The sequence below is a fragment of the Lutra lutra genome, chromosome 14, assembly GCF_902655055.1.
Source record: "Lutra lutra chromosome 14, mLutLut1.2, whole genome shotgun sequence".
In the NCBI taxonomy this organism is placed as follows: Eukaryota; Metazoa; Chordata; class Mammalia; order Carnivora; family Mustelidae; genus Lutra; species Lutra lutra.
The window spans coordinates 69,482,937-69,493,137 of NC_062291.1; the positions used below are offsets into that span (position 1 = coordinate 69,482,937).

Genomic DNA, 10,201 nt, shown 5'->3' on the forward strand with positions numbered 1-10,201 from the left:
GTCCAATACCTGGAACCAGATCCCTTCCTCAGCCTCTCTCAGACTCCACAGCAAAATCCCAATTTCCTTCTGTCATCTGTGTTAACACCAGGGTGCTCGTCCTTGGGGTGTTGCTCAGATTCTCTGGACCTCAATGGCCTCAATAGTCAAATGGACCTTAAAATCCCTACACTTTGTTTTGAATCCTGATTGTGACGCTAGTTACATGAATCTACAGGTACTAAAATGCATGGAACATACATCAGAAGAAATCAATTTTACTGTATAATAATTTAAAAATAATTTTAAAAAATTCCTATGCTCCAAGTAAGAAGGTCCTTGCATATCCTCGTTTACCTGTTTATTTTCTGTGGCATCCAGTACAAGGCTTAGCCCATGGACACTCAACAAGTTGAATATTTGTTGAATGAGTGAATACAAGAAAGACCAGAATGCTGATCCCAGGCAGGCACTCAATAATTGTAAGATTCTGTCACACTCCCTTTAGTCATTTTGGAAAGTAGGACATACTGGAGGTCTTCAGAATATACTAGTGGCTTGCTCAGTTCTCTGCCACTTGGACAATGTTTGACCTAAGGGGAGAGAAAAGGCAGCTGCTAGCAGGGAGAGTGACCTGGCTGATTTCTTGTAGCCATGGATACGTTTTATAGTGACCCTGTGTCTTCTCCATGCCAAGTGCTGTGCTAAGTGGTGTGGAGACTGAGTCCCTTCAGATACATCCCTCCCCAGGTCGACCTGCACAATGGAAACTGAGCATTTATCTCAATGCCCTGGGTTAATATGCAGGGGGATATCACCTAACTTCTGGTATTTATAGAAGCCCCAGCTTATTTCAAATGGCCCGCTGGGAGGTAGAAGGAAGGAGACTGAGCAGGAAAAGCAGCCAGGGCAGCAGAGCCTGGGAGCATAGACCCTGAGCCTTGACCCACCAGTTCCCCCAGCCCTAATTGGGTCTGGAGGGACCAGTGTACTCGAAGGCATAACAACAGTGGGAATGATGAAACAGGAAATGAGGGTATTCATCTATAAGGTGATTCCTGGAGTCCAACAGCGCCAGTATTGTTCCCTCTCTTGAGGGTAAGGCCAGCCAAGGCTACTATATAAGCAGAGGGTTGCTCTGAACACAGAAAGAGCACAGAGAGACCTGGCAATTCTTTTAAAGGGAAGCAAATCATGTCGTAGAACGAGGGTGGCCTATGAGTGCAAAGGAATTGTTTTGAAATCCTAGCTCCGGCCCTTATTAACTGTGTGACCTTGAGCAAATTGCTTCAAGTCTTTGTGTCAGTTTCCCAGTAAATAAAATGGGCACACTAACACCTAACTTGTACTGCTTTTAAGTAGAAGTGAGATAATGTATGGGAAGATCCAGGCACAAACTAGATATAACCAAGGGGTCACTTCCTTTTAATTATTTTTTTATAGATAACTTTCATTTGCAAAGGTAATCTATGCTAATGATTGAACATTGAAAATATTCTATAAGCTAAATGGTAAAACACTAAAACCTCCCATAATTCCATCATCCAGAGGGTACTATTGGTAGCATTTTAGTATTTATCCTTCCAGGCTTTGCATGGTTTTAAAAAACAAAAAACAAGAGATGGGATCCCACTCCCATGCCATCTCCCATAGGAGAGTTGTTGGTGGATACTAACAACCTTCCAAGAACTTGATGTCTGGTTATGTTCCCACCTACCAAATCCAGTAGGACCCATTTTCTTGATCACTGGTGAACCCTTTTGTTCTCTCCAGTAGCAGTAGCCTGACTACTTTTTCTTCTCTGCTCCAGGGATATTCCTGTCCAAATTTCGTTTCCTAGACTCACAAGGCTTCCTCTGCCCTGTCTGGTTCTGGAAGCATAAGCTCTTTTGCCTCCTACCAAATTTCCATCCCAGCCACCACATCTTTCTCACAGAGGACCCCTGATAATTAGACAACTACTTATCTGCTATTGGCTACCTTTCCCAATCTCATCAGCCTCATTCACAAATCTCATCTAGGGTGAGTTCTTTCTTGAAAAGATTTCCAGATAGCTAATATCACTCATTTCCTATTGGCACTCCTAGTTTCCACTTCTGAGAATAAAGCTCTGGCTTTGTCTCTGAAGGCAGGGATGGAGAGGAGGACACTTTATCAAAGCTGAAAGGAGCAGATTTGGCTCCTGGGACAATCAGCAGGGAATGAAGGCTCAGATCAATAGAAAGGTACCCATGGGAGAAAGGGGTGTGGGGGAAGCAGAGGTCCCTGTTCACACATGCACGGGTTCCTTAACTCATTGGTCCCACCTCAATCCAACCCCTGTTTCTATCATCACATTGACTTCTCTGACTCTACTGCTCCCTTCTTTCCCTTACAAGGACCCTTGTGATTACGTTGGGCCCAGCTGGATAATCCAGGATAATCTCCCCAATGCAAAATCCTTAATTTAATCACACACTTTTGCAAAGTCCCTTTTGCCATGTAAGGTCGCATCATCATAGGTTCTGGGGATTAGGATGTGGACATATTTGGGGGCCATTATTCTGTTCACCTCACCTGACCTGAGTTTTCTCATTTGTAAACTGAACCTTTCACAAAATATTATCCAGGGTCCCTTCCAGGTTTGGCTGGTGGGACTATTTCAAAACATGAAATGTAGAGGCGTTGACATGTAAGAAATGCCCTGAATTTCTTTTGGGTTTCGCTATTTCTTCCTCTAGGACTCCACTCCTACCCCAGAATGCTGCTGGTGTCATTTCTGCTTATGCTTCTATTGACTGAATAAGCCCACATAGTTTACTTACCATGTGCCAGTCTGTTCTAAGCTCTTCGCAGCTACGAAATCATTCAGTCTTCATAACAACCCCGTGAATGAAATGGACTAATAATCCCTACTTTATATTATTTTATAGAGGCACAGAGAGGTTAAGTCACTCGGATAAGGTCACAGATTGGCAGGGCTGAAGTCTGACTTCAGAGTATGTGTTCTCAGCTGTTTGTGATCTGGCCTCTCCTCAAAGCCCCTGACACACAATAAGGGAGCCATTGTATAAGTTTTGTAGATTGTGGGCAGCTCAAGAGCAGGGGTCTTGTCTAATTCTATGAATCCCAGCTCTAATAGCCTGGCAAACAAATGAACAAAAAAAAGGAATGAATGAATGAATGAATGAATGAATGAATGAATGAATATGGGCATTACTACTTATCTACCTGAGAGTATCTTCTAGATCAGAGCCATGGTTGCAGGACATGAAATAAACATTTATGGGACACTTCGAAAGAGCTGGATCCTCACACCAGCACCAGGAGCTAGGTAGGTACTATTATTATCCTCATTTACAGACAAGTTAAGTGCAGCAGAAAGAGGATCAGTAACTTGCCCAAGGTCAGGAGTTGGATTTGAGTTGAGATATGCTTGACTTCCATGTTTGCATCATGAATGTCACCACGAACTCTCTGAGCCCTGCATTTTTAAAGTTAGGACCAGGGCACCTGGGTGGTTCATTCGGTTGAGTGTCTGACTCTTGATTTCAGCTCAGGTCTTGGGGTCATGAGTTCAAGCCTCACAGTGGGCTCCATATTGGGCATGGATCCTACTAGAAAGGAAAGAAGGAAGGAAGGAAGGAAAGAGTAAAAAGAGGGGAGGGAGGGAGGAAGGAAGGAAGTTAGTTAGGACCAAATATGACTCTGGACAACCAAAGAGAAGAAAGGACACAAAGGAACATTTTATTGGGCAACTACTGTATGCCAGGCCCCGGTACCAGGTGTTTTACAGAATACCTCCCATTTAGTCCTCAGAACAACCTGATTGTCCCATTCCACAGATGAGGAAACTGAGGTTTAGAGAGATTAAGGTAACTTCCTAAATGCCAGTGGTGGAGTCAGGATTCGAATTAGGTCTAAGTCCAAAATCTACCATCTTTCCACCGTTACTAGACTACTGGGCCTCCCATCTGTAGACTGGAGTTGGGTAAGATGCACTCTGAGTTCCAGTTCAGCTTCTATTTTGTAAGCCAGCATTATTGTGCACTTACTGCGTGTGAGGCACTGTGCTGAGAACTTCACGTACATTTTATAATGTCAGCCTTACAACAGCCTTTGAGGTGCTACTAATATTATTGTTTCCATTTTATAAGTGAAGATAGTAGGGCTCAGACATACAAACATTGCACAAGGTTACAGATACCACGAGGCACAGCCTGAGTTTTAACTAAGGCTTGTTTGATTCTTAAGCCAAACCCTTACCCATATACCCTACACTGCCTCCAGAGGTCTCAGCCAGCCTTTGGAGTGAGGACATCCTGTGTTCCTACAGAATCGGAACAAGGCTGGAGTAGACGTGGGATGAGTTCCTCAAAGCGTGGGCCCCTCTTCCTTTGGATTTCAAAGAGTCACTTCAGTGAACTTCTGTTAGAGTCAAAAGGTGACATCCTTCCATGGAGAGTTGGCCAAGACTGAGTCCAGCCCTGGCACCTTCAGGGCTTGGCCGTTTTCCTCTGATCTTGTTGTCAGGGTAACCCTAGATCGCTCTGTGGTTCTGTAGCCCTTCTCCATCTTTCTTCCGTGTCTCCTTACCTTCTCAAGAGAACGCTTGAGAAACAGTTTCAAGCAGCCCACTTGGCAAGGAAATGAAGGAGAGGCAGGACCTTCAAGGCCCCAAACAGAAAGAACTATCTTCTCTGGACCCCTTGAGGCAGAAACTCATTCACAGCTGTCCTCCAGAGCCTTCCAAGGTGCCTGGAATAAGGAGGTAGTCAGTAAATGTTGAATGAACTAACTAATTATGGAAAGGGGAGGTTCTAAAACAGTGGCTTTGGAAAACTAAGGTAAAGAAATACCAGAATAAAAGTACATGTATGTGTAAGTGTGTGTGCCCCAGAGAAGAGGTTCGACAGCCCCTGTGATGGGCCAGCCTGTACCCTCCACTCCTCTCCACATCTTGTGAGCTGAAGCTGGCAATGTGGACGGTTCGTGCCTACTCCAGGCTTCTGGCCTGAAGACTATCTCTGTCTCTCTCTCAGTGGTGGTGAAATACACGTCATACAAATGTTACCCTGTTAAGCATTTTTAAACATACAGTTTGGTAGTGTTAACTATATTCAGTAATGACCACTGGATAATTGCTCTTCCTCTGTTTTATTATTTCCTACCTGTTTCAGTCTCTTGGTTTAAGAGCAATTTTGGCTTTATGATGCACCGACATTATTAGTACTTCTTTTTTTATTTTTATAAAGTATTATTTATTAATATTTTCTTTTTGTGAACTGTTTTTATTTCAAAGTCACAAAGGTTTATAAAAACTTTTTTATTAATTATTTTTATTAACATATAATGTATTATTTGCCCCAGGGGTACAGGTCTGTGAATCGTCAGGCTTACACACTTGACAGCACTCACCATATCACATACCCTCCCCAATGTCCATAACCCAACCATCCTCACCCTAACCCCACCCCCAGCAACTCTCAGCTTGTTTTATGAGATTAAGAGTCTCTTATGGTTTGTCTCCCTCCTGATCCCATGTTGTTTCATTTTTTCCTTCCTCACACCCCAAACCCGCCACCCTGTCTCAAATTCCTCATATCAGGGAGATCATATGATAATTTTCTTTCTCTGATTGACTTATTTCGCTCAGCATAATACCCTCTAGTTCTGTCCACGTTGTTGCAAATGGCAAGATTTCATTTCTTTTGATGGCTGCATAGTATTCCATTGTATATATATACCTCTTCTTCTTTATCCATTCATCTGCTGATGGACATCTAGGTTCTTTCCATAGTTCGGCTACTGTGGACATTGCTGCTATAAACATTCAGATGCATGTGCCCCATAAGATCACGACATTTGTATCGTTAGGGTAAATACCCAGTAGTGCAATTGCTGGGTCATAGGGTAGCTCTATTTTCAACTTTTTGAGAAACCTCCATGCTGTTTTCCAGAGTGGCTGCACCAGCTTGCATTCCCACCAACAGTGTAGGAGGGCTCCCCTTTCTCTGCATCCTCGCCAGCATCTGTTGTTTCCTGACTGGTTAATTTTAGCCGTTTAGCCGGTTAGCCGATTGATGTGAGGTGATATCTCATTGTGGTTTTGATTTGTGTTTCCCTGATGCTGAGTGATATGGAGCACTTTTTCATGTGTCTGTTGGACATCTGGATGTCTTCTTTGCAGAAATGTCTGTTCATGTCCTCTGCCCATTTCTTGATTGGATTATTTGTTCTTTGGGTGTTGAGTTTGATTAGTTCTTTATAGATTTTGGATACTAGCCAATGACATATCTGATATGTCATTTGCAAATATCTTCTCCTATTCTGTCCGTTGTCTTTTGGTTTTGTTGACTGTTTCCTTTGCTGTCCAAAAGACTTTGATCTTGATGAAGTACCAATTGTTCATTTTTGCCCTGCTTCCCTTGCCTTTGGCAATGTTTCTAGGAAGAAATTGCTGTGGCTGAGGTCGAAGAGATTGCTGCCTGTGTTCTCCTCAAGGATTTTGATGGATTCCTGCTCACATTGAGGTCTTTCGTCCATTTTGAGTCTATTTTTGTGTGTGGTATAAGGAAATGGTACAGTTTCATTCTTCTGCATGTGACTATCCAAATTTCCCAAAACAATTTGTTGAAGAGACTGTCTTTTCTCCATTGGACATTCTTTCCTGCTTTGTCGAAGATTAGTTGACCATAGAGTTGAGGGTCTATTTCTGGGCTCTCTGTTCTGTTCCATTGATCTGTGTGTCTGTTTTTGTGCCAGTACCATACTGTCTTGATGATGACAGCTTTGTAATAGAGCTTGAAGTCTGGAATTGTGATGCCACCAACTTTGGCTTTCTTTTTCAATATTCCTCTGGCTGTACAGGGTCTTTTCTGGTTCCATATAAATTTTAGGATTATTTGTTCCATTTCTTTGAAAAAAATGGGTGGTATTTTGATAGGGATTGCATTAAATGTGTAGATTGCTTTAGGTAGCATAGACATTTTCACAATATTTGTTCTTGTAATTCATGAGTATGAAACATTTGTCCATTCCTTTGTGTCTTCCTCAATTTCTTTCATGAGTACTTTATAGTTTTCTGAGTCCAGATTCTTTGCCTCTTTGGTTAGGTTTATTCCTAAGTAGCTTATGGTTTGGGGTGCAATTGTAAAAGGCACTGACTCCTTAATTTCTCTTTCTAATGTCTTGCTGTTGGTGTAGAGAAATGCAACAGATTTCTGTGCATTGGTTTTATATCCTGACAATTCACTGAATTCCTGTATGAGTTCTAGCAGTTATGGCGTGGAGTCTTTTGGGTTTTCTACATAAAGTATCACATCATCTTCAATAAGTGAGAGTTTGACTTCTTCTTTGCTGATTCGGATGCCTTTTATTTCTTTTTGTTGCCTGATTGCTGAGGTTAGGACTTCTAGTACTATGTTGAATAGCAGTGGTGATAGTGGACATCCCTGCTGTGTTCCTGACCTTAGAGGAAAAGCTCTCAGTTTTTCCCCATTGAGAATGATATTCGCCGTGGGTTTTTCATAGATGGCTTTGATGATACTGAGGTCTGGACCCTCTATCTCTACACTGTGAAGAGTTTTGATCAAGAAAGGATGCTGTACTTCTGACATTATAAGTACTTCTTGACTGCCCTCTAGTGGGAAAGATGAAAAAGTGAAACCCCAAACAGCTCTCTTCCCTGCAGGAAGGAGAGGTCCGTTTTTGTTTTGTTTTGTTTTGTTTTAAAGCCCACAGCACCCAGGATTCCGAGGCGGAATCCCATCTAAGTACTAACTAGGCCTGACCCTGCTTAGCTTCCCTCATCAGATGAGATCAGGTGCATGCAGGGTGATATGGCCATAGACCGTGTGGTCTTTTTCCCCTAGCTCATTGGACTTTATACCATCCAAAACTGTGATGGATTCAAGTTGGCAGTTTATCCTCACTTTACAGATGAAGGTGACATATAGAGCTTCTCACACTATAGTGAAGAATCAGTATTTTTGAAAAATTATCTGTTGCAAATCAATCCATTTGTAAAATTCAAAGAAAAAAGAGTGATTGGATAAATTATATTACATACAAAAATTTTTTAAAAACCTGATTTTTATTATCAGATACAACAGACAAAATTACATGTCAATAAATATAGTCAAAACATAACATAGGAAAAAGGAAAATAAATGCAAAATCTCTACTTGTTGTTCATCCAATGTGCATATTATAGATGATTAATATAGAGAACTGCTATTGTGCTAATGACTTTGTTGTTCTGCATTCACAATTAAACAAAAAAATTATAAGTGAAATATAGTGATTCCCTACTTCAGATAAACGGAATATCAACATTATTGGGTTTTAAGGGACAAATGTACATGTTTATGGCTTGTTAGCCTGTTTAATCCATGCAGAACGGAACATAATGCTACTAGCTATGTACAGTGGTTGTCAAAACTGCTTTTATGTTTTGTCTTAATAAAAGCTTTCGTGGGGAAATGAATCTCACAGAGGTTTGTTAATGGGAATGGAAGGAGAAATTTTTTTTAAAAGATTTTATTATTTATTTGTCGGAGAGAGAGAGAGCGAGAGCGAGCACAAGCAGGGGGAGTGGCAGGCAGAGGGAGAAGCAGGCTGCCCACTGAACAGGGACCCCGATTAGATGCGGGACTCAATCACAGGACCCTGGGATCACGACCTGAGCAGAAGGCAGATGCTTACCTCACTGAGCCACCCAGGCATCCCTTAGCTAATATTTTTTTAAAGATTTTATTTATTCATTTTACAGACAGAGATCACAAGTAGGCAGAGAGAGAGGAGGAAGCAGGCTCCCCACCAAGCAGAGAGCCCAATGCGGGGATCTGGGATCATGACCTGAGCCGAAGTCAGAGGCTTTAACCCACTGAGCCACCCAGGTGCCCCTTAGCTAATATTTTTAAAAGATAAGTTTTAAATATAGTTTTTACAAAAAAAAAGTTATCTTTAATAGGTAAAAATAACAATCTAGAGAAATATTTTTATTTTCTCAGATTTTTACATGTGTTTGGTTTGCTGTTAACCAACTAACCTTGAAATATCACACATGGTAACAAGGTCCCACCACATACACAGCTCTCAAAACACGTGATTCATGGACAGCACTTGGCCTATCCTTTGTTCAACAAGGTGAGTTTCCTGATCATGTACTTGGATATTAAGTTACTATAAAAGTTTTTAAAAATATTTAATTTATTTATTTGACAGAGATCACAAGTAGGCAGAGAGGCAGGCAGTGGGGGGGGCAGCTGCCCACTGAGCAGAGAGCCCAATATGGGGCTCGATCCCAGGACCCTGGGACCATGACCTGAGCTGAAGGCAGAGGCTTAACCCACTGAGCCACCCAGGTGCCAACTGTACAAGTTTCTAAAAGCCTACTCTTAATTCTGTACCGCTTCCCTTGTGAACTGGTAATGAGTAGTTCATAGGCTGCAAGGAGTCATGAGTGCCCTTGAAGTAGTACCAACCTGAAGACCTGAGTGGCTTGCCCAAGGTTCTATCTCACTTTCTTCATCTTTAAATGGGCTCTTGAGGATTAAAAATACTATCCATGAATTGCTTAGCACAGTCTGGAATAGAGTAGATGCCACAACTATTATTTTCAACTCACCAGCTTTCCAGCCTTTGTTGCCTTCCCCAGGGCAAAGTCATGTGGGGACGGGTCAGTTACTGGGCATCATTCAATGAGCGAAGACACCTACTAACTTTCTCTTCTGTCAGTCTTTCTTGTTTGAGAAGGAGCTTCCACTTGAGATTTTTCTCTTTAGTCTCCATATTGCCCAACTGTGAGAATGATGTCCCCAGGAGCTGTGCAGCACAGTCTACACAGTTGTACGTGGTGGCATTGTCTAGACCAACCAGGACCAACCTGTACACAGGGACATGCTCTTCCAGATAATAGACCCACCAACTTTCCTCCTACAGAAGTCGTTATCAAGACTATAAAACCAGCTTACATCATATAATCAGGACCCCAATGATTGCCCCTTTCTCCTTTTAACAAATCAATTGAGAAGGTAACATATTTCAGACATGATCTGCAGAAAGCAGAGATTTTATTTCATGACTTCCAATTCTTTTGCCCAATACACCCTGTAGCTAATATTCCCTGGGTATCTCATTTAGGGCTGATGAGACTGTCTAGTTTCTTTCTCTGGGACGTGCAAATGCAGCACGAAGGCAAATCCAGGACCCTGGACAACAAATGGCAAGGTGGCTAGGT

General features: G+C 42.0%; 1 pseudogene; it reads right to left on the minus strand.

Annotated features, from left to right (window-relative positions):
- Positions 1-7,692: 7,692 nt before the first annotated feature.
- LOC125085379 (uncharacterized) lies at positions 7,693-7,811 on the minus strand (annotated as a pseudogene).
- Positions 7,812-10,201: the final 2,390 nt, after the last annotated feature.